General features: G+C 41.0%; 2 protein-coding genes across 10 annotated transcripts in view; one reads left to right on the forward strand and one right to left on the reverse strand.

Moving 5' to 3' along the window:
• STRADB (STE20 related adaptor beta) overlaps positions 1 to 1,960 on the reverse strand; it is a 31,061-nt gene extending 29,101 nt beyond the window's left edge. For 3 of the 5 annotated variants that reach the window (XM_033230710.1, XM_033230715.1, XM_033230713.1), the window contains exon 1: positions 1,687 to 1,828. The gene's annotated coding sequence lies outside the window, so the exon portion shown is untranslated. Of the gene's footprint in view, positions 1 to 1,686 lie in introns of all 5 variants that reach the window. The other 2 variants (XM_033230711.1, XM_033230714.1) reach the window with 2 other exon arrangements.
• A 58-nt stretch (positions 1,961 to 2,018) lies between these two features.
• Positions 2,019 to 25,511, forward strand: part of TRAK2 (trafficking kinesin protein 2) — a 102,261-nt gene continuing 78,768 nt past the window's right edge. For 2 of the 5 annotated variants that reach the window (XR_004441625.1, XR_004441626.1), the window contains exon 1: positions 2,145 to 2,275. The gene's annotated coding sequence lies outside the window, so the exon portion shown is untranslated. Of the gene's footprint in view, positions 2,276 to 18,972; positions 19,113 to 25,511 lie in introns of those variants that run through there. The other 3 variants (XM_033230705.1, XM_033230707.1, XM_033230706.1) reach the window with 3 other exon arrangements.

Below are 25,511 nucleotides of genomic sequence, written 5' to 3' on the forward strand. Positions count from 1 at the left end.
GAAATCAGGTTGTAAAATGTTTCAATAACCATGAAAATATTCATACCTTTTGACCCAGTAAAATTCCCTCCAGTCATCTATTCTAAGGAGATATCCAAGTAAATGAAGAAACTACACACCCAGAGTCAATACACTGTCAATCTGTAACAGCCAAGTAATCATTACACAAGTGTTTAATGAATGGCTACCATGGGTCAGGCACTGTGGACACCCACTGGTAAACAGGGCGGACAAGGCCCTGGCCACTTGTAGCTGACCTTCCCACAAGCAAAAGGGTTATGGATGTCATGATTAACCAAATTTTCTGGTTATCATGATTTTGTATCCTGCTTTTTTCACTCAGTGTCAGCAAGTTGTTACTGATTTTGTCTTAATGTGAAACTCCATTATGTTGTCTTTTTCTTTTTCAGAAAAGCTCTGAAGAAACAGACACAATCTGTTAAGAATTGTTAGTAATAAAAGGGTTGTCCCTATAGAGTGGTTTAATCTCGGAGATTTTTGTCTTAGACACACCAGACTACTAAGAGATAATTTTACAAGACATTTTGAGGTCAAGGCAGCAGCTGCACCCAGCAAAGGGGTGGGGGTGGGGGATTTGCTGTTATTATAATTTTCTCTGGCATGCTCTTTCACGAGACATGAATATATACCCTTTCTTTAAAAAAAGTCATATTTAAGAGACCTCTATTTCGGAGTGTATTCACAAGTACATCAGTGCAGTCCTTTGCACTTGTATCTAAAACGCTAATTACGATAAAACTTTATAAGTAATTTCAGTTTGTTCCATAATAGAATCGTTCATGTGAAGACTTTAATCTGAAATATTAACACTTTCTGTAGAAACCAAAGGTCGCATCTTCTTACAGAACACAGGCTTTGAGTTAATTTAGGCATTCAACAGAGGCCACTGTTACAGGGAATGCAAAAATGACCCGATGTAACTGTCTTTGTTGAGCTTTAAAATTACTGTAATTTTCAAAGTGATTTTGGGAACCTGTAAAATCTTAACAAAGATCATAGCGACGCACAGCTCGGGAGAATTTTCCAAGCTTAGTGACTCATGCTTTCAACAAATCTTTACTGAGCGCCTACTGTGTGCCAGGCACCGTGCTAGGGGCGCCGTGTTACACATCCTCATTAAGTTTTGGGGAAAAGGTACTTGACAACAGACCCAGCAGGGAAAAACACAGCGTTGAATTGAAAAACCAAAGACAAAACGACACTCGAGTGATTTGATTTTGTAAAGGTTCCTTCCTAGTCCTGCTTTGGGGGACTTCGCAGCGAACTTGCAGAAGGCGGCAGATAGAACTGGGGTCTGAGGGTGTCTTTGGTGTGGCAACTCGCCAAGCCCGAGAGCGCGGCCAAAGGTAAGGGCTGCGGGGAGAGGGCGCCCGGGCGGCCTGGGCCCCGCGCACCTGGCACGGCCAACCCGTCAGGGACCACTGGGCGGACCGAGAACCCGCGGCTCGGGAACCCGCTGAGCCCGAGCTGCACTGGTGCAGTGGCCGCTCGCCACGCCGGGCCGCATTCTTGCCACGGCTCCGCCAGCCGCCGGTGCTCGGCCTGGAGGTAGGCTAGCGCGTTCTGGCCTCGGGCGTCCCGGGTGTGCGCGGACCAAGGCTCTCTCCCTCATGTCCCCCACCGGCCCCGACACCTTCCCTTCCCGGGCCTGCCTCCCGTCGTTACCCTAGCGGCGACCACGGCCAGCGACTCTCTTCAGGCTGCCAGCTGTGCGGACGGGGGCGGGCGCCAGAGCCCTGCTCGCGGAGGAGCTAGGCGAGCGTTCTAGGCCCGCTCCCGGCGCGGGGCGCGGGAGGGCGGCGAGGCCGCGACCGGGGCCGTGGGCTTGGAACTCTGCCCCAGACCCAGGCTACCCGCTGGGAACGCATTCGCCCCACCCGCGCCGGGGTCGCGGCCCCGCCTCCCTCCCTGTGGCTGGGCAGCGAGAAGGCGGGGCCTGCGAGCTTGGGGCGGGGCGGGCAGGAAACTACAATTCCCAGCAGGACTTGCGCTGGGGCCGTGGAGGCCGCTGGGAGAGTGGGTCTCCTTTGGCTTCCCCAATTGTGTAGGGGCTGCCATCGACCTGGTGCCGCCGCAGAACCTAGGTCGCCGAGTGATGATGTCGTGAAGTCGCCCGCCTGTCCCTGCCACGCCCGGGCGGTTGCTGGCACTGGGAGCAGCGGCAGCAACTTCGGCTGCTGCTCTCAGGCTGCCGCTGTATTAGGGGCTTCCTGAGGAAGCGCGGGCGGAAGACAGAGGATGCCGAGCCACTCAAGTGAGTAAGCTATCCGCGCACAACCCGAACTTGCCCTTGACAAGTTCCCCGGAAGGCGGAGGGACCTCCTTGCCTTGAGCTCCTCCGGTCCCCAGAGGTCACGCGCAGACGTTGGAGCCGGAGGCTGGGTGCTGGAGGGCTGGGTCCGGATCCCGCGGTGAGGAGTGGGTTGTTTCCTAAGTGTGGGTACAAAGTGATGGGCGCTGGGCGCTGGCGTCGGGATTCAGCCCAGCTGCACATCTGAGGCTTGGCAGCTTCTCATAGCGCCTTATCCTCTGCCAGACAGCATCCATCTGGAGCCCCGTCTTTTAGGATGGGTGGCTTTAGGGTCGGGCATTAAACCTTAAGCCTCAGTCGCCATTTGTGATGTAAATGGGAGGAGAGGGTATTGGAAAGAGCTCTTTCTGGGTCAAATAGAGTTGGGCTTTTCTTGCAATTAATTTTGAGCTAGATGCCACATATCTTGAAAAAGAAAAACGACTGACTTTAGTTTGAAGCCTAATAGTGGCACATGTCCTTTTTAGTACCAGCGCAAAAATAGTCTTCCAACTTAAAAAAAAATCTGCGTCATAATAATAGGGATAAGTTCAGTTACTTGCTCATTCACCTTTTGCTTAGAGCTGCTGTTTCTACGTCAGAGAAAAAAAAAAAAAAGAAAAAAGTAACTTCACAGGAAATTCATCAAGTTGATGGAACGGACCATAGGAACAAAAGGAACACTTTCAGTTGTTGGTCTCCGTAAATTTTCCCGACCTGTAGATCTTTGCTGTTGACTTGGAAGTCTGAGGTACAGTAGTCTCCAAATAGCACGTTAATGGTGGTGACATGACACTTAAAAACAAATTGTGAAGGACATTTGGTGGTGAGAAAGGTCAGGGATGAAGACACTTTATCATCCCAGCAGTTATTCCAGCTTTTCTTTTTTTATTTTTTATTTTTATTTCTTAAGACAGAGTCTCGCTCTGTCTCCAGGCTCGAGTGCAGTGGGGTGATCTCAGCTCACTGCAACCTCCGCCTCCCGGATTCAAGCGATTCTCCTGCCTCAGCCTCCAGAGTAGCTGGGACTATAGGCGCACACCACCACGCTCAGTTAATTTTTGTATTTTCAGTAGAGAGGGGGTTTTACCATGTTGGCCAGGATGGTCTTGATCTCTTGACCTCATGATCCACCCGCCTCGGCCTCCCAAAGTGCTGGGATTACAGGCGTGAACCACCGTGCCCAGCCCCAGCTTTATATTTTTAAAATTAAGTGATGTCCAACAAGTCTCAGACATTTAACAAGCACATACCATGTGAAAGACAGTGTTTTTGTTATCTTACAGACTTACTCATATGATGGAAGAGGTTTGTTAGAAATAACCAACATTTGGCTGGGCACGGTGGCTCCTGCCTGTAATCCCAGCACTTTGGGAGGCCGAGGTGGGCAGATCTCCTGAGGTTAGGAGTTCAAGAACAGCCTGACCAACATGGAGAAACCCCATCTCTACTGAAAAAAAAAATACAGAAGTCTGGCCAATATGGTGACACCCCTTCTCTACTAAAAATACAGAAATTAGCCGGGCATGGTGGCACGTGCCTGTAGTCCCAGCTACTCGGGAGGCTGAGGCAGAATAATTGTTTGAACCCGGGAGGCGGAGGTTGCAGTGAGCCAAGATTGCACCACTGCACTCCAGCCTGGGTGTCAGAGCGAGACTCCATCTCAAAAAAAAAAAAAAAAAAAAAATTAGCCAGGCATGGTGGCACCTGCCAGCAATCCCAGCTACTCAGGAGGCTGAGGCAGGAGAATCGCTTGAACCCAGGAGGCAGAGGTTGCGGTAAGCCAAGATCAAGCCATTGCACTCCAGCCTGGGCAACAAGAACGAAACTCCGTCTCAAAAAAAGAAAAGACAGAACCAACATTTTAGTATTTGCAATCTACCAGGCACCCCAGGTGGGAGCTCTTCATACTTTAGCTCAATCACTTCAACAAACCTATCGCACTAATCTGAGGCTCAAAGGCTTGCTTATGTAACAAGGGGAGATTTAAATCTAGATCTGCCTTGCTTCAAAGTCACAGATCAGGTAACTAATACGTACTTCAGAAATTATAGACTTTAAAGGTTGAGTGGTTAAAGAGGATTGTCCAATGTTATTGTCTAAGACTGGTTCCAACACACACCTTGGACATCTGGAATAAGTCCTGAACCCCTGCTTTAGTACTTTTGAGCAAACTGATTCTCTGTGCCTACAATTCCCATTTCTTACTGAACTGCTCAGTAAGACCCTAAAAGCCCATTCCAAATCCATCTCACTTATGTAAGAAATTATAAGACTGGACTTTTATCGAAAGGTTCTTTCCAGTTAACAGGTTTTGTGAGTCTGCAAATAAAAATGTGACCCTGCTGGGCATGGTGACTCACACCTGTAATCCCAGCACTTTGAGGGCCCAAGGCAGGAGGATGGCTTGAGACCAACCTGTTCAACATAGCAAAACCCCATCTCTACCAAAAATAAAAATAAAAGATAGCTGGGTGGGTAGTCCCAGCTACCTGGGAGGCTGAGATCAAAGTATCTGTTGAGCAATTATGGCACCACTGCACTCCAGCTTGAGTGACAGTGAGATGCCATCTCTAAAAAAAATTAAAATATGAGCGGAGAAGTGTTGTTCTCCACTGAAAGTTTCTTTGTTTTAGTGCCCCAAATATGCTGAATACCAATATAAGGAATGAGACAGATAATGTCTTATTTCATGTTTATTTTGAGCTCTGATTATATCATCTGTACCAGTTTCGAACCTCTTTAGTTATCATCCTGTTTAGTTGGTAAGAAATAGGAGGCAAAAAGGTAATAGTCACATTTAAATGACTTAGTAATTAAAGGAACTAAATTATTCATAGTTTAGTCATTATCTGTTCAGATCTGCAGTGTTCTTATACTAATAGGAAACATTTATATAATACTATGTGCTAGATAATCTTTTACCTATATTGTTATCCTCACAATAGCACTGAAGTATTTTTATATATAGGCAACTAAAGCAAAGAGAGGATAGTAAATATACCAAAGGTCATGCAGCTACTAAATGGTAGTATTGAGTGTCACAGCAGACAAGATCAAAATCTGTAGTCTAACAGTTATTGAGCACCTACACAGCTGGGTGCTTTCATTATAAGTAGGTCATTTGTCTTTACAACTACTTTATTTAAAATGGAAGTTCAGCATTTAATGATTTGCCCAGAGTCACAGATAAGTAAACTGTGGAACCAGGATTTGAACCCACGCTTGTCATACTTCAAGGTTCATGTTCTTTCTTTCATTTCCCTTCAATGATCAAATCTTTGTTAAACACCTTCTGTGTGCCACACACTGCCAATGCTAGGAATTTAGTCTTTGCCCTTAAGGAATGTAGTTTGAAGAAGGAAAGAGACAATTAACATAGTGTGTTGAACAATAGAATCACAGCTTGCAGAGGTACTTTGAGAGCACAGAGAAGGAACACTGAAGTTAGCCTAGAGTGGGAAGGCTTGGACCAGTCTTGGGGAAAAAAATAGGAATTAGCCTGGGCACAGAAAAGGGGAAGGGGATGTTATGGGCTGAATTGTGTCCTCCCAAAATTATGTTGAAGCCCTAACACCCATAACCTCAGAATATGACTGTATTTGGAGACAGGGCTTTGGGGTGATTAAGTTCAGATGAAGCCGTTAGGGTGGGTTCTAATCCAGTCTGACAGTTTTCCTTATAAGAAGGAAATCTGAACACAAAAAGAGACTCCAGAGTTGCACACACAAAGGAAAGACTGTGAGGGTTCATTAGGAAGAGCAAGAAAAGAGGCCTCAGGAGAAACCAACCTGCCAATACCTCGATTTTGGACTTCCAGCCTCCAGAATTGTGAAAAAATAAATTTCTGTTGAAGCCACCCAGGCTGTGGTATTTTTTTATGGAACCCCTAGCAAACTGACAAATAGGTGTTCTAGGCAAAAGGATTGACATACAAAAAGCCTTTAAGCTGTGGCTAGGTAATCGAGGTAGACATGCAAGAAGCCTTTAAGCTGTGGTTGCGTGATTGAGGTTTTTTGGTGAGGAGATAAATGTTGAGAGAAATGAAACTGGAGATGAGGCTGGGGCCGGATTAGGAAGATTTTACATGAGATGCCAAGGGACTTAAACTTTATCCTAACGAAGATGGGATGGAGGTGATTTGTAGCAGTGGAAAAGCATTAGATTTACATTTTAGAAAAACTTAGACTTGTAAAGGATAAATGAAAGGTAATAAGACTGGAGACAAGGTAACCAAGGTAGCTAGTGCCACAGGACGCAGAACTAACAGTTTTCCCAGAATATTGAAATGTCTAACTAAAACAGAGCCACTGTTAATATAAGATTATAAAGGGCACAGCTAACCCTTAGAGTATACATAAGAAGATATAGAAAGAATTTGTATATAGCTGTTTGTACCCAGAGGCTGTCTTTATTTTGACATTTTGCTTTTCCTTATATAGATCATAAAGCTGTCTACAACTATCAGAATATTCAGTATTTTTCCACCGTAAAAAGTGATCTTATGTGTTTAATAGACACTTTTATGGTGCTGACGCAGATGTAAGCCAAATTCTGACAACCTTTTGAAATACCTGCTATTCATTTTATATGTAAACATACTGAAGCACAGAGAGGTTAAGTAGCTTGTCCAAGATGACGTTGCTAACAGGCAGCAGAGTTAAGATTCAAACTCAGTCTGTCTTCAGAGTCTTTACACTGTGCTGTTGCTATATGATATTTATCTAGATCTTTATTTGTGAAAAGAGGGCAGAGTAATACAAATATAAGTATGTTTGCTGTAAGAGGTATGCAGTTTATCAGAGGAGATAAGGAACAGCTCTAAGGTTTTAAAAAGTGTTTTAGAAGAGCAGAAAGTGTTGGGAGGCAATACCTCCTTCAAGTTGGGGTTTCTGTGAAGGCCTGTTGGGAAAAGTGGCATTGAGCTGGCATGGGAAGCATGGCTAGAAGTTGCATATGTATAATGGGGAGAGGACACTAAAATTAGAAGAAATAGCATGGAGAGAGGTACAGGACTGAGAATTTCCTGGTGTGTCTACAAAGCTAGTAAATGCAGTCCTTTCTTTTGGCTGGAATATGTTGTGTGGTTGGGGAAGTTGGAGAAGCTAGTTTGCAGGGAGGGGCAAATGTCTGGGGAAGAGAATTCTCAGGGAGTGAGGGGCAAGAGAAGTTGTAAGGTTTCAAGCCTGAATAATTGAGGCGTATGCCAGATGTAGTTTTAGGAAAGGAAAAAGTTCATCTAGCCCCAACAGGTCCTGTTTTCACTATCTCACAAACCCGTAAATCCTTCTTATAATTTCCTTTCACCTAGTTTATACCTTTATTAAAATAATCAATGTGTAAATGTGATAAAATTTTCTAATTATTTTTGTCTCTAATCTCTCCATTCCCAAAATTCATCCTGCATCCTGCATTTACATTTATTTCTCCAAATGTCACTTCTATTTAGAAATGTGTTCCCTGCAGGATCAAGTTCAGACTTCTTAATCTCAACTAGTCAAATTTAAATCTCCAAATACCTTCTGCATAATTCTTCCCACTCAAATTGGTCTGTATACTGCTGCCAACCTGGCTCTGTCTGCTACTTGCTGTTGGATATTATCATTATTATTTTCTTCTACCAGATACTCTCCTCACCTATCCAAATCTTTTCCTCCTTAAGGAGTCCACTTAAATCTTACATCCTGTGTGAAGCCAGACCACTTCAGCTAGAAAAGAGCTCTCTCCTGACAATTCTGTTTTAACACTCATCAAATATTTATTATCTGGTAGTATCTTATATTCTTAGATTTCTTAGCTCATTGGATATTAGATCTAATCCAGATCATTAGAGCTCTCCCTTTTGGAGCTTAGACTTCTTACATCTTTAACCTCCCTTTGGGCAGAGGCTGCTGTGTACTACTGTTTACCTTTTTTTAGTACTTTTGGTTTAATTCAAGTGGCATTTGTTGAAAACTGTTCAATGAACAGCTGTTTGACCAGTTGTTAATTGAGGTCATTGTATTGAAATTTTCTTTTTCAACTGGCTGCTTAATATTTACATATGTTATAAGTAATGTTCTAGCTTTATTCTTAGCTTTACTACTGACTCACATAACCTCTTGAAGATACCCTGTTTACCCTGTATTGTGGTTTATTCATGCTGGAAAATGAACGTACAGAGTCTGCTGGTGGTATAGCAGTGGAACTAATTCATTTTGTAAAGATCCTTGAGGTCTTTGGAGCTTATCTATATTTATCTGTCAGTGTTTGCCAAACTTTGAGTTCTTTCTTTTTAGAAAGCTTTTTGACAAGTCACAAAAAAGGAAGGAATGATTAAATAGAGTCTCATTTAAGAGTGTTATACTGTATTGTGTAACAATGGAGTTGATGAATTATGCATGTTAATGGTGAAAGAATTCCCCCACCAGTTTAGCTAATAGTTCATTTCAACACCAATTATTTATGGAGTTGCTTGAGCTTCTGACATTTTATATTCCTCTTCTGATCAGGAAGGAGGAGGGAGAAGATGGCACCCTCTCTTTCCTTTCAAGAAAAAGTAGCCTCCTCTGCCTCCCTTTGTTCTCTAACTCAGCATCTAATTTGTTTCTTTCACACATATATTATAATTTTGTGTATTATTACAAATATATTATTACAATTTTTGTAATATATGTGTGAAAGAAACAAACTAGATGCTGAGTTAGAGAACAAAGGTGGGCAGAGGAGGCTACTTAAGATCAAGTACACTGGTAAGTTTTAAGCTGAGACTTAAATGTGAGAAGTAGTTGGCATATAGAGAACAAGAGAGAAAGAGTATTCCAGGTACAGTGAACAACAGTTGCAAAGGCCCGGAGTTAACAGAGTGTGATGAGGAATTAAAAGAAGCAACAAAAGGTCTGTGTCTCTGTGGCTGAGTATGAGCAAGGAGGAGACTGGTACAAGATGAAGGAGGAGAAGTAGGCAGGGGCCAGACTAGGCCAGACCTCACAGACTGTGATGAGAGGTGTGGTTTTATTGTTGGTACTATGAGAACCTTTGGATTTTTAAAGTATTATTTTATTTTTATTTTTATTTATGTATTTATTTATTTTATGTTATGTTATGTTTTTATGTTATGTTATGTTATTATTTTATTTTATTTTATTTTATTTTTGAGACGCAGTCTCGCTCTGTCACCCAGGCTGGAGTGCAGTGGTGCGATCTCGGCTCACTACAACCTCTGCTTCCCGGGTTCAAGCGATTCTCCTGCCTCAGGCTCCCAAGTAGCTGGGACTACATGCCCATGCTACCATGCCCGCTACTTTTTATATGTTTTTGTAGAGATGGGGTTTTACCATGTTGTCCAGGCAGATCTCGAACTCCTGAACTCAAGTGATCTACCTGCCTTGGCCTCCCAAACTGCTGGGATTACAGCCATGAGCCACTGTGCCCGCCCTGGATTTTTTTAAGGAGTTTAGCTTTAAAAACACTATTCTTGCTGCTTATGGAGAATGGAGGAGAACCCTGTTTAAGGCCATGATTAAGCATGGAGCCGAGCCCTGTTAGGAGGTTTGTTGGTTCCTAGCCTAAGAGATGATGGTGGTTTGAACGAGGATGGTGGAAGAGAGGATGGAGAAAAGTGAGTAGATTTGAGGTATATATCGGTGGTAGGGTGTACAGGATTTGTTAATGGATTGAATGTGGCAGGATGAGGGATAGATGAATCTAGTATTCAGTGGATCATAGTCAGCCTGTGGGAAATTTGAGTGGAGTCAAGAAGTCTGTCTGAAGAGCCAGATTGGGAGTCACTAACACTAAAAAGATAATTTAATCTGTGGTAGTAGTTAGTTGGCAAAAAGGTAATGAAAAAGCAACTACAACAAGAACAATACAAAATGTGGTCACAGTTGGAACTCTGGAAAACACTAAAATTTAAGGATCAAGGGGAGGGAATGGGATGATCTAGTGAGGAGTTTGAGAATGAGCATTGTAAGATCTCTCTCTCTAGGAGAGCCAAGGAAGGGAAGTTGAAATAGGGAGTAGTCAACAGTATAAACCAGAGATGACATAAGATAACAATTAAGACGTCATGATTGGATTGATTAGCGGGGACTGTTGATGACCCAAGGTGGGTGGTTTAGGAAGAAATCAGGTTGTAGTGGGGTTGAGGGATGAATGAGAGGTGGGAAAGACAAAATGAGAGTATTTGAAGAAGCTTGGGTAAGGACAGAGGGAGTAGAGGGGAACTCAAAGACTTGGGAAAGGTAGGGGTTTCTTTAATGGTAGATTTTAATAACATAAAAGAATTTGAGCATGTTTAATAAGCCAAAGAAGAAGGTGAAACTGATGGAGGATAGGGATAATTAATGGAGCAAGGTTTAGAGGAGGCAGGAAGAGGACTGTTGAGTTGTATTTAATTACTTTTTAACTGGGTATACATATACACATGGTAGAAAAATTGAAAGGTATATGATAAAAAGTAAGTTTCTCTCTCCTGTCTGTCTTTCAGCCACCCAGTTCCTTCTCTAAGAGGATTACTAATTTACACTCTGATCAACAAGTGTGCAAGTGCATAACAGATTATGTTTGTCCATAATTCTCAGTTTGGAGCAAAAGCTAGCTATAGATTACATGGATTTATCAGTGGGAGGAATGAGAATAAGAGAAATGAAGAACAGATAGAGGGTCAGAGATAAGTGAGAAAAGATGTGGTATGGAATTATCTCAGGAAAGAAAGGATGTTTAAGAGGATAATGGGGGGCATGCCTATGGAGTGAGGCCCACAGTTGACTGAATTTGTGCGTCCGTATTCCACATGGTGTTGTGACCTTTTCAGAAGAACGTAAATGCCTCTTTATATTTAAAATGCAAGTCAATTTAGAAAATTGCTAAACATTCATCATTTTTGTAAAGTATATCGTGTTTGGGGTCCAAGCATCAAATCTCTGCTCTCTGCTCTTATTGCTTTCCACCATAGGCATCCCTCTTTGGGGTTATTCAGGCCAGTGGTATAAGTTGAAACAAAAGGAAACTTGTTGGTTAAGAAAGAGCACACCATCGGCCAGGTGTGGTGGCTCACGCCTGTAATCCCAGCACTTTGGGAGGCCCAGGTGGGTGGATCACGAGGTCAGGAGTTCGAGACCAGCCTGGCCAACATGTGGTGAAACTTCATCTCTACTAAAAATACAAAAATTAGCTGGGCGTGGTGGCACACGCCTATAATGCCAGCTACTCTGAAGGCTGAGGCAGGAGAATTGCTTAAACCCTGGAGATGGAGGTTGCAGTGAGCTGAGATGGTGCCTCTGTACTCCTGTCTGGTCGACAGATCAAGACTCTGTCTCGGGGGAGAAAAGTAAAAAAAAGGAAAGAGCACACTGGAGGAAGAAAGGAGGAGGAGGAGACTAGAAACCAACTAAAATGCCTCTGAGATGCTACTACTGTTCCCAAAGCCTGTAATTTAACAACTAAAAAAACATTTCAACCATTCTTAACTTTCTCAGCCAGTACTAGGCCAAACCACTGAATTTGCCTTTGTTTTATTTTTAGTTACAAAATTGAAAGACTACACATGAGGCTTTTATTAGCCATTGTGAGTTTTTAAAAGAAGATATCTGATCATTTCTCATTTGATGTGGGGCTTATTTTAAATGCATTCATGATCAGCTGCAAATGCTCTTAGTGGAAATGGTGATAAAACTAAGCAATGAGCCAAATGAATGTTCAGTTTTTGGCTTTCCTATGAGACTGGCAACTAGTTCTTTTTAGTTATTACAGAAAAGTGTATAGTGTGTCATTGCTATAAAAATGATAAAGCACCCTTTTAACACCAGACTCTTTTATGCAGAATTTTTCACTAAGCACATAAGTGTTTTTCTTTAGAATATTCAATCTTAGCTTAACTGTGTTTTTCAAGGCAATTCATTTAGTTGATGTTGTATTGAAAATGTATTAATATTGACTTTGTTCATTAAATTACTTCTGTAATTCAATGTATTGATATTTTTAATGATTAAGCTTCTAGGTAGTAGGCATGTATTTTGCAAGACTACTGTGTGTCAGTTGCTGTTAGGTTTTGGACATACAAAAATAAGATCCCTTCCTTTGAGGAACTTGCAGCATAGTGAGGGAGAAATGACTAGTGGGCAGCCATCTTCTGGGATCATCCAAGAAAGGGAGTCAGTAAACACTGATTAACCCATTTACGCCAGAGGTTGCACATTTTTTTGTGTGAAAAATCAGACCTTGGTGATGACCTTGAGCAGTATGATATGACTCCCACAAGTTTAACATTCCAATAATGCAACAGTAGGCATAAATGGGTTAAGAGCAAAAATTACAATGAGGAATGTTAAGATTTCCTAAACCTTTTTTCCTTACTTATAATCCACCTTATATTTCCCTTAGCAGTTATCAGTACAATTTTCACAAAAGAATAGAGGAAGAGCTGTCTTTTCTTGGGAGACGGTTAAGAAAGGACAGAGTATATTCACAGCTAGGCTAGGTAAAAGAATACCAGGTGAGAAAAGCACTTGCCGACAGTGCCAAAGGAGGAAGAGAAAGCCAGCTAAATCCCTGGTGCTGCTGGAGGGATGAAAGAAAGCGGTACTTGGGAACCCAGCCAAGGCAGAAAAACAGGTCCTGGAGTTCAGTCAAACAGGCACCTTATGGGTGTTCTGATAACCTGGTTATCTGATTTCTCAGCCAACAGCAAGTTAGAAAGGGGAGAGGCAAGCTAGCAACAGTAAAGTGTAATAGTTGATAGCCTCACAGTGAGGGAGGAAACAAAATTAGAAATGGGCTTAAAATCTTTTTAAAAAATTAGCAATTTGGGATTATTTAGTACCCGGAGAAAGAGCTCTTTAACTGTGGATGGGTGCAGGCTTGTTGGGGGACAGATATAAGCGGGTTATTTTCTATTTTGCCATCTTGGCTACGTCACCTCAAAAAGGCTCTTTAAAAGTTTATAAACCTGGAGGATATCACTGTAGTCATTATATTATAATACAGTAATTGCTATTCTTAGTAATGATCCTGAGTCATCAAATTGTTTTCTGTCTGGCCTAAGGACTTTTTTTTTCCCTCCCATGGCAGTTTATTGGACTTTCCTCGTTATCATATATTAACTTCAGGAGGAAAACATCTTAACATCAATGTTCTTTTAAAATAAGAAAACTGGAAAACCAACAAAAGCAAAAAAAGAAAAGTGTTAAAGATTTTGTGGTATTTTTGCCACCATGTTGTCAGTCCCATCTCTAAGGAATGTTTGCACCTTCAAAGTAACCGATGGGCTTAGTTGGTATAGCCCTGCACGTACACATACCTTTACTGAAACCCATGAGAGACCTATGTAGACTTTTGTAAATTAGGCTAAGAAAGCTTTCCATTTCCTTGTATTCTAACAGTTTCATGTTCTTATGTAATTCATGTTCCTCCCTACTATAGACTACAAGGATGTAATTTGACTACAGCCTGATTCATTCATTTAACAGATATTTATTGAATGCATGTCATTTGCAAGATGCTAAGATAGAGGTAGACTTAATTTATTGGAATAGAGATTTATTTTTTATCTATGTTCCATTTACTACTTTTAGCAGGTCAAAACAAGTAATGGAATGATTCCCAATTTATGGTAATACATCTATTATTTTCTTGGTATTGTAGAATTACCCACTTAAAAACAGAACCAAAGTCAGATTTGGAGTCATCTTATTAAGAATCATGTGATGTACATACAACATACACACAGATTATTCTGCCTTCTTGTAAATATACCCAACTTTGGAACCAGATAAGTCATTTCTAAAAGCAAATATAATTCGCTCAAGAACAAATGGTTAAGGGGAGCAGATTACTTGTTTTTTTTCTTCTTCTTCTTTATTTAGTAACCACTAAGTGTTTTTAAAAAGTGGAGTAGAGACATAGGATTGTGGTAGAATTATCTGAGACTTTTGCAAACTGCACACACACTCCCTATCCTCACACTCCAGTCCCTTGCTAGTAAAGCTCAGAGGGTGGAGGCCCCAGCTTTGGAAAAACATAGTTGGGTTCGATTCCTGGCTCTTGATATGAACAAGTAATTAACCTCTAAGCCTTAATTTTCTTGTCTGTAAAATGATGACAGTAATAGCATTCACCTCATGGAATTGTGAGGATTAAAGGAGGTGATCATACACAGAAAGCGTTTAACATGATGCCTGGCACCTAGTAAGTACTATCAGCTAACTATTATTATTAGGAAAGATTGATTCGCAACAGAATTGAGAACATACTTCTTTATCATATGCATTTCATTTGAAACACAGAAGGCTCTTGTGTCTTTATCATAAATTATTTACCATTATTGGCTCATCTTAGAAACCTTCTGAGTGCTAGTTTCATTTGTTTTATTGTTCAGTAAAGTCATGAATTTCACTAAAATGTTTTGGTTTTTGCTTTCAGTGTCAAAGAGCTGGTTCCTTTTGCTCAGGAAAAGTTTCACAGGGCAGTGGTATCTCCTCTTCAATTGTGTAGGTCTGGAAACTGAAGTTTTCTCGCTGTACTGAGTTGATAAGACCCTGAGAAAATGATACACTAATAAAACACATTAAAGAATGATAAATAAGCCAGAATGTGTGGTCTTAATGTACAGTACAACTGCCAAGTGGACTACATATTTTGGTCCCCATAGAGTTAGTATATTTTTCCCTTATAAGAAAGTCTGCATGAAAAACCAAGTTGCTAGGTTTGTGTGTGTATTTACAGGTGGAGGACATTTGAAGCATAAGGACTGGTATGCTGAGATTGGAGAGGGTGTGCAGAATAGCAGTAAGCATTCTAAGAGCCACATTAGCTCAGGGTAGAGAGGGTTAAGACTGAAGGATATGGTAGGAAACTGTAGCCAGGGACAGAGAAGGATTAAACTAGGGCCATAGCAGTAGGCTTGGAGAATAAACTGACAGAACTGGTGACTATATAGAAAGCAGGTATTGAGGAAAGGAAGGATAATGCTTAGATTTTTGGCTCTGCTGATCAGGTGAATTGGTGATATCAACTAGTTAGTGAAGCAGAAAAAGAAAAATATTTAATGGGAGAAGGAAAAATGAGTTCAGTTTAGAATGTGGTGAATTTATGGTAATGATTATAAATTGATACTGAGATTTCCAGTATAAAGTCACAAAATGCCAATTTGGGTTGAAGATAGAGACTTGGAGAGTAAGTGTAGTTGGAAATTGAGGCCTTTGAAGTAGATGAGATTCCAGAGGAGAGAAAGGAGAGAGAGAGGGCCCATGAGAGAATCCTGAAGAACTGGGGATACTAGCCATTAAAGGTAGGTGGAGGAAGAGAGTTCCCCAATTTTCACAGCTTCCTATTTACTGTAGCCTTCAAGCTCTGAATCTAATAACTTCCTGGGTTGCAGATAGCCAGTAGCCATATCTCAAAAAATTTACCTGTTCTTATTTGCCCTGAATTTCATGGGCAAACCAAAGGCATCTGTTGTACGTCAATTCTCCCTCAAAAAGTAACCTTATCTTCGAAGCCCTTGAGTTGTTTGTGGCAACTGGTTTTGAAAAACAATGAGTCTTATGTCTAAACATACTATAATTAGAAAGTCTGTAGCCTAGTAAAATTAATTACTAAAATGGTTATGTCTTTAATATGCAGATAATTCTAGAATAAATCTAGAATTATATGTGCTTATAATGTTCCTCTATCCTGACCATCACTCACCGCCATTTTAAGTTACCCTCTGTTCTGGTCATGTAAGATTGTATGTCCTGGTGCCACTGATTACTTCGTTGACTTGAAGAGCTATATTGCCTATAGTTTTCCTTTAGACACTGATCATATGGGGACTTCTGCTTCTGAAGGCGTTAAGGACTATAATTTTTAAATAACTGAAGGATCTAGAATCATCTTAAGCCACCAAAAGCAAACTTGTGTTTTGTTGTTAGAGAGGACAAAGAGAAATAAGGCCATAGATTTTCTACCTCTTCTTGACTTGTTGCTGTTTTAAAATTTGTGTTTTCCTTATTGCTATGTGAAAGTGCTGTTTCAAGGGGTCTTCCTGGCTATTTGAGGATAAATTCTGAAGAACAGATTATACAGAAATATTCTTAAATCTGTTAGCACAATTGTTATCTATTCAGTCTGTTTCTAATCTTCTGTGAAGTATTTTCAGGTTTTCGGCCAGTGGTATCTTTTTATTGAAACTAGTGCCTAAATTTTGCCAGTTATCATTGAAAGAAAATTCTTTCTGACTTGTTCAGGAAGGATTTATTTGGTTCTAGAAGTATAGTACATGTTTTAGTACCCACAGATTCTATTGTATAAAATACCTCTGCTTGAGATGTTTTCCCCCATTTTTGGTTAAGAGAACAGGAAATCCATGAACTCTGTAATGCCATTTACTCTGCATTACTCATTTTTGAAGACCTATACTTTCTTTTTTTCTTTTTCAATCATTACTTTAGTCAAAAGGACATAATTTTCTGTTAAAAAATAAAAAATATAGTAACTATGATATTTTATTAATATCCTGGAATATAAATTATTGACAGCAACTGCCCTTGTGAAGTAATATTTTAATATGTCCAACCCAAGAGTCAGCTGAGTGTCCAGACCCTTCAAGAGTGAAATAGTTGCCGTAAACCTTCAATTGCATGTGAAGGTTTCATATGGGGAAGCCAAAACCCTCTCTGTGATTTCTGTAGATTCCTAATCTTCTCTCTGAGCTCCTGCCATCTCCATGAGACCTCTCTCTCTTCCCTCTCCCTTTTAGGAGAAAGAAAAAATAGTTATTTCCCTGTCTTGTGCAGAGCAGTTTTTAGCCTTCTTTCTGATGCTATGAAACCTTACCTTCTACCTTAAGAGACTTTTCCAAGTCTTTTCCCAAACAAAAGGTATTTCTTTCCTATAAGAAGCACTGTTGTCAGATGTTAAGATAATAAAATGTGTACTTTGTTAGGTATGATTTGGTAATAATAACCCTTTAAGTAACACTTGTTTTCTCCATTAATCTAACTTTCAAATATTTGAATAATGCCTACTAAACTCAGTCTCCATTCTTGAAAAGTTATAAAAAAAACCTATCTTGAAAAGGCCTTTGCAATGTTAGATTTGAATATTATTATATAGCATTGAGTAGCTTTTATGCCAAATGGCAGAGAGAAGATATTGCTCACTTAAGAGACTACAGAATTTCAGGTAGAGTTTATGTCAAGTTGCTGTTTCTTTTAAGGAAATAAATTAAGGCCAGGCATGGTAGCTCATGCCTGTAAACCCAGCATTTTGGGAGATCAAGGCAGGCAGATCACTTGAGTTTAGGATTTCGAGATCAGCCTGGACAACGTGGTATAACCCCATCTCTACAAAGACATACAAAAATTAGCTGAGCATGGTGGCAGGTGCCTGTAGTCCAGGCTACTTAGAAGGCTGAGGTGGGAGGATCCCTTGAACCCAGGAGGCGAGTGTTGCAGTGAGCGGAGATCATGCCACTGCACTCCAACCTGGGCAACAGAGTAAGACCCTGTCTCAAATTTAAAAAAAAAGAAAGAAATCAAGAATGCCTTATGAAATGTGAGACTGAAGTCTACCTGTTTGAGGTTTACTTTTAGTATTATTGAGCTAATTATTGACTAAACTACATATGACCATTGCTAAATTATTTTTGACTGGCAAATAATAATTTGCTTTGTTATTCAGATTTCTAAGCCAATCATGACCTTTTATAGAAACAGTGAATTTGAAAACAAATGGATGATGGGACAAAGCATAAAACTAGGGATGTATAAATATTAGCCAATGCTGTATTAAGCATTTTTATATATCTCCTATGTCCTTTGATAATGTCACTCTGCGACATCAAGCAAAAGATAGAATTCCTGTCCAGAAGTGTAGTTTGAAAACATGTTGATATTGCTTATTCAGTTGCTTATGCAATTTCTTTAAGAGTTTGGTGTTCTTTTATTCTATAATCCAAAAATATTATGATTTTGGGGTATAAATCTATAGGACAGAAAGTCTTTGCATGGTAGATTAACTTTCTCATAAATCTTTTGAAACTCTTCTGCTTAAAACTTGTAACTTACGAACTTTATGGATAGGGACAAAGTATACTCCAGAGCAAGGGATTTAGCTGTGCTGATCACCAACAGAGGAATATTTTCAACTCGGCCATTATTATTATTTATAGCATGTTTGTTTTATATGTGCATTGTTTTGAGGTATTCTGTATTACAAATCCCATTTTTGTCCCTGAAAGCAATGCTAGTGATAGATTAATGGGCACAAAAGTAGAAACAGTGTAAAAATTTGAAAGTGAGAAACTTACACCGATTAGATATATCATTGGAAGATAAGAATGATTATGAAGGACAGTCCCATGATGCGTGACAAAAGATGTACCCATGCAGTTGACAGTCAGCCAGAGGTGAAGACATGTGACTGACTGAAATGGTTTTGGCGGAGGATTGTAGTTAAAGTGGAGTGCCTGTTTAGTCAAAGGTGAAGGTTAGGATTTCAAGAACTTTAAGCATGGTAAATTAAAGTGCTGCTGTGGAAACTTATCAAAAACTGCAGCTGGCACCATGGATTCAAGGCCTTTTCTAACCTGCAGGTGAAGCTCTGATAGCGATTCCTTAGCTGCCAAAGGTTACCTCCCTTCTCCTGTTGGTGAAGATTGTGTCAGGGAGAGGTTGCCTGCCTCAGCAGATATTCATTATAAACAAACAGGGCAGGTTTTTAAATGCCCAAAATATTCAACTAGGAGGAAATACTGACCCCATAAAACTAAATCTCACAGATGGTTTTGGACGTTTAAACTAATGGATTTAACAGCCTTTTGGAATTCAGCCTGTTTGTAAGTAGAGCGAGCTCCATATATTTCATATTCTGAACACCCTACTTATCTTTAAGTCAAATGACAATTAAAAAGAAGGACAAAATGTTTGCTGGTCACAAATCCTATTTCCTCAGGGTGAACTTTACAATTGCTGATAGAATGGCTGTGCTGAATATAGCCAGTGTAGCTTTCCTGTGGCATCGGTGCAGCTGGATAGTGATATGTGGCCTCTGCCTTCCTGAGGTCTGCTGCTCACGATCCAGGCTGAATTTTGCTGGTGATGCTCCGCCCGCCTTTTTTTCTCAGCTCTTAGCACTGAAGCCATGATAGAGTCTTTAAGTGGTTTAATATCTGGTTTTTAAATTACTGTGGTTTTTTGGTAAACTTTATTTGTAATGTAGCCAGATACATTAAAATTAGTGAGTCTCTGTCAAAAATATATTATTTTATATAAGGACATGGTAAATTACCATTTTTAAAATTAACTTATCTTTTGTCTGGATTAGGTTGCCACTGCCTAAGAGAACTATTGCTGAATTGGTGATTGGCACTGTTCCTGCATGCATTTCAGCAGCCCATGTGTTTTTTAATTAATCCCCAAATCATTGCTTATAAAATTAAAATTTTGAATATATTTCCAGTGTAACTGTTTCACTAAATAATTGCATTTTTTGCAATCCCAGGCTCTACGCCCAGCAGAGGTGAACTTTCCCAGAGTTGTTTTAGCCTTCTCCATAAGGCTGTTTTGGCCAGAGTATCCTATTTTAAGGAAGCAGCGAGATATATTTTAGGCACAAGGCCTATATTTAGGCATTCACTGTTGACCAATTAGTTCCATGGCTGGCCTAAACTATCTAAGTCATTAGCCATGTTGTGTCCTGCCAGCAATATTTATGTCAATGACATGTTTTGGTTGTTCTTTTTAAGTCTTATGCTTCTTAAAATAAGTTACTTGGTTATTTTGCTTTATTTTCTTCTTAATGTGCATGGATTACAAAGGCTGGCTTCTTGTTAAATAATACATGCCTGATTGGTTGTTTTATAAAGAAAAGCAGTGAAGTTGTTCCTAAAAAGACTGAATAAAGATCCGGCAAAGAAAGTAGATGGCCCTGAAAAAAGTGCACAGAATACGTGTGCACAGATTAGGAAAGGCACTGAAAATGCGTCATTTGTGTTTGCCAAAGTTTAGTTTCTACTGCATTTAGGACTCTGTATAAGCTTTTGGTTTATTCATGCATCCGAGAGACAGGAAGAGAATGATTAATCACACTAAGCTAACGTCACTCATCAGAAAGCAGGAAGTAAATTCTTTCTTAGGTTGAAAGAAGATGCTATCAAGCAATTGAGAGTAGGCCTTAGATTGTGCCCAACATTGTGTAAGGTGCAATAACAATAATAATTATTATTATAAAATCGTACTTTGGTGATAGAAATATTAATAACAACCAGTACTTGCATAGCATTTACTATATTCTAAGACATTATTGTAAGACCTTTACGTGTATTAACTCGTGTTATTTCTCAGTAACCCTCTGAGGTAGCTGCTACTATTATCCTCTCATAATTCACTTAATCCCCATAAAGTAGATCCTGTTATTAGGCCCACTTAACAGATGAAAAAATGAGGTCAAGTAATTTGTCCAAGATTACCCAACCAGTAAGTGATGGTGCTGGAGTTCAAATTTAGGCACTCTAGTTCCAGAGTCCACATTCTTTTTTTTTTTTTCTTTTTGAGACGGAGTCTCGCTCGGTCACCCAGGCTGGAGTGCAGTGGCCAGATCTCAGCTCACTGCAAGCTCCACCTCCCGGGTTCACGCCATTCTCCTGCCTCAGCCTCCCGAGTAGCTGGGACTACAGGCGCCGCCACCTCGCCCGGCTAGTTTTTTGTATTTTTAGTAGAGACGGGGTTTCACCGTGTTAGCCAGGATGGTCTCCATCTCCTGACCTTCTCGGCCTCCCAAAGTGCTGGGATTACACGCTTGAGCCACCGCGCCCAGCCCAGAGTCCACATTCTTAACCACTGAGGTAGGGTTAATACTGGCCCTCAAAGATATCCAGATCTTGATCCCCTGGATCCTGTGAATATTACCTTATATACCAAAAGGACTTTGCAGACATGGCTACATTAAGGATCTTGAGATGGAAGATTATGCTGGATTATCCAGTTTGACCTTAAATGTCATCACAGGTGTCCTTATAGGAGTGAGGCAAAGGAGACTTGACAGCAGAAGAAGACAGTGTGATGGTAGAAGCAGAGAGACTTGAAGATGCTATGCTGCTGGCATAGAAGATCGTAGAAGAGACCCTGAGCCAAGTAATACAACTCTAAAAGCTAGAAAAGGCAAGGGAATGATTTTTCCCTAGAGCCTCCAGAGAGAGGGGTCATAAACTCTCTAACACCTTGGTTTTGGTCCATTGAAACCTTTTCATTTTTCTTGACCTCCAGTAATGTAAGATCATAAATTGATGTTGTTTTAAGCCACTAAGTTTGTGGTAATTTGTTGTAGCACCAACAGGAAATGTGTAGCCACACTGCTATGGAGAAAGATGCTAGGTATAGTTAAGACTTTTTTGTTATTAGCAAACCTTCCTCAGACCCATGAAGGAATGAGCTTTAGTAATCATCACTCTTGATAATCCCAGCTTTATGGCACTTGAAACTTTATTAGCAGGAGCATAGTTTCTTAGGCTTTATGTCCTTCTATGTGAAGATTACTCAGAGATAATCTTCAGTCTGCATCTACTCCATACTCAAACGTGGTAGTCATTCTGAATACACAGTTGGCTGTTGAGCCAGAAATTTAAGAAATATTAGACAGGGAGGGGTTCCAAGATGGCCAAATAGGAACAGCTCCAGTCTATAGCTCCCAGCATGAGCGATGCAGAAGAGAGGTGATTTCTGCATTTCCAACTGAGGTACCAGGTTCATCTCACTAAGGCTTGTTGGACAGTGGGTGCAGCCCACGGAGGGTGAACCAAAGCAGGGCGGGGCATCACCTCACCTGGGAAGTGCAAGGGGTTGAGGAATTCCCTTTCCTAGCCAAGGGAAGCTGTGACAGACGGTACCTGGAAAATTGGGAAACTCCCACCCTAATACTGCTCTTTTCCAGCACTCTTAGCAAAGGGCACACCAGGACATTATATCCCACGCCTGGCTGAGAGGGTCCCACGCCCACGGAGCCTTGCTCACTGCTACCACAGCAGTCCAAGATCGAACTGCAAGGTGGCAGCAAGGCTTGGGGAGGGGCGTCCGCCATTGCTGAGGCTTGAGTAGGTAAGCAAAGCAGCCCAGAAGCTCAAACTGGGTGGATCCCACTGCAGCTCAAGGAGGCCTACCTGCCTCTGCAGACTCCACCTCTGGGGGCAGGGCATAGCTGAACAAAAGGCAGCAGAAACTTCTGCAGACTTAAACGTCCCTGTCCGACAGCTTTGAAGAGAATAGTGGTTCTCCCAGCACGGACTTTGAGATCTGAGAACAGACAGACTGCCTCCTCAAGTGGGTCCCTGACCCCTGAGTAGTCTAACTGGGAGACACCTCCCAGTAGGGGCTGACTGACACCTCATACAGCCAGGTGCCCCTCTGAGACGAAGTTTCCAGAAGAAGGATCAGGCAGCAACGTTTGCTGTTCTGCAATATTTGCTGTTCTGCAGCTTGTGCTGGTGATACCCAGGCAAACAGGGTCTGGAGTGGACCTCCAGCAAACTCCAACAGACCTGTAGCTGAGGGTCCTGACTGTTAGAAGGAAAACTAACAAACGTAGAGGTCATCCACACCAAAACCCCATCTCTAGTTAACCATCATCAAAGACCAAAGGTAGATAAAACCACAAAGATGGGGAGAAACCAGAGCAGAAAAGCTGAAAATTCCAAAAATCAGAGCACCTCTTCTCCTCCAAAGGAACGCAGCTCCTCGCCAGCAAAAGAACAAAGCTGGACGGAGAATGACTGACAAGTTGACAGAAGTAGTCCTCAGAAGATCAGTAATAACAAACTTCTTCGAGCTAAAGGAAGATGTTTGAACCATGGAAAAGAAGCTAAAAACTTTGAAAAAAGATTAGACAAATGGCTAACTAGAATAAACAGCATAGAGAAAACCTTAAATGACCTGATGGAGCAGAAAACCATGGCATGAGAACTATGTGATGCATGCACAAGCTTCAGTAGCCAATTCCATCAAGTGGAAGAAAGGGTATCACTGATTGAAGATCAAATGAATGAAATTAAGCAAGAAGAGAAGTTTAGAGAAAAAACAGTAAAAAGAAATGAACAAAGCCTCCAGAAAATATGGGACTATGTGAAAAGACCAAATCTACGTCTCATTGGTGTACCTGAAAGTGACGTGGAGAATGGAACCAAGTTGGAAAACACTCTTCAGGATATTATCCAGGAGAACTTCCCCAACCTAGCAAGGCAGGCCAGCATTCAAATCCAGGAAATACAGAGAACGCCACAAAGATACTCCTCAAGAAGAGCAACTCCAAGACACATAATTGTCAGATTCACCAAAGTTGAAATGAAGGAAAAAATGTTAAGGGCAGCCAGAGAGAAAGGTCGGGTTACCCACAAAGGGAAGCCCAACAGACTAAAAGCGGATTTGTCAGCAGAAACTCTACAAGACAGAAGAGACTGGGGGCCAATATTCAACATTCTTAAGAAAAATAATTTTAAACCCAGCATTTCATATCCAGCCAAACGCAGTTTCATAAGTGAAGGCGAAATAAAATCCTTTACAGACAAGCAAATGCTGAGAGATTTTGTCACCACCAGGCCTGCCCTACAAGAACTCCTGAAGGAACCACTAAACACGGAAAGGAACAACTGGTACCAGCCACTGCAAAAACATGCCAAATTGTAAAGACCATTGATGCTAGGAAGAAACTGCACCAACTAACAAGCAAAGAAACCAGCTAACATCATAATGAAAGGATCAAATTCACACATAACAATATTAACCTTAAATGTAAATGGGCTAAATGCTCCAATTAAAAGACAGACTGGCAAATTGGATAAAGAGTCAAGACCTATCAGTCTGTTGTATTCAGGAGACCCATCTCACGTGCAGAGAAACACATAGGCTCAAAATAAAGGGATGGAGGAAGATCTACCAAGCAAATGGAAAACAGCAAAAAGCAGGGGTTGCAATCTAGTCTCTGATAAAACAGACTTTAAACCATCAAAGATCAAAAGAGATAAAGAAGGCCATTACATAATAGTAAAGGGATCAATTCAACAAGAAGAGCTAACTGTCCTAAGTATATATGCACCTAATACAGGAGCACCCAGATTCATAAAGCAAGTCCTTAGAGACCTACAAAGAGACTTAGACTGCCACACAATAATAATGGGAGACTTTAAGACCCCACTGTCAACAATAGACAGATCAACGAGACAGAAAGTTAACAAGTATATCCGGGACTTGATTTCAGCTCTGCACCAAGCAGACCTAGTAGACATCTATAAAACTCTCCACCCCAAATCAACAGAATATACATTCTTCTGGGCACCACATCGCACTTATTCCAAAATTGACCACATAGTTGGAAGTAAAGCACTCCTCAGCAAATGTAAAAAAAAACAGAAACTAGGCCAGGTGTGGAGGCTCACGCCCATAATCCCAGCACTTTAGGAGGCTGAGGCGGATGGATCACGAGGTCAGGAGACCAAGACCATCCTGGCTAACACGGTGAAACCCCATCTCTACTAAAAGTAGAAAAATTACCCAGGTGTGGTGGTGGGCAGCTGTAGTCCCAGCTACTTGGGAGGCTGAGGCAGGAGAATGACATGAACCCAGGAGGCGGAGCTTGCAGTGTTTGGAGATCACACCACTGCACTCCAGCCTGGGCGACAAAGCGAGACTCCGTCTCAAAACAAACAAAAAAACGGAAACTAACAAACTGTCTCTCAGACCACAGTGCAATCAAATTAGAACTCAGGCTTGAGAAAGTCACTCAGAACCACACAACTACATGGAAACTGAACAACCTGCTCCTGAATAACTACTGGGTAAATAAGAAAATGAAGGCGGAAATAAAGATGTTCTTTGAAACCAATGAGAACAAAGACACAACATACCAGAATCTCTGGGACACATTTAAAGCAGTGTGTAGAGGGAAATTTATGGCACTAAATGCCCACAAGAGAAAGCAGGAAAGATCTAAAATTGACACCCTAACATCACAATTAAAAGAACTAGAGAAGCAAGAGCAAACACATTCAAAAGCTAGCAGAAGGCAAGAAATAACTAAGATCAGAGCAGAACTGAAGGAGATAGAGACACAAAAAACCCTTCAAAAAATCAATGAATCCAGGACCTAGTTTTTTGAAAAGATCAACAAAATAGATTGCTAGCAAGACTGATAAAGAAGAAAAGAGAGAAGAATCAAATAGATACAATAAAAAATGATAAAGGGGATATCA

This window comes from Trachypithecus francoisi, unplaced genomic scaffold, assembly GCF_009764315.1.
Source record: "Trachypithecus francoisi isolate TF-2019V2 unplaced genomic scaffold, Tfra_2.0 Lachesis_group13, whole genome shotgun sequence".
Classification (NCBI taxonomy): Eukaryota; Metazoa; Chordata; class Mammalia; order Primates; family Cercopithecidae; genus Trachypithecus; species Trachypithecus francoisi.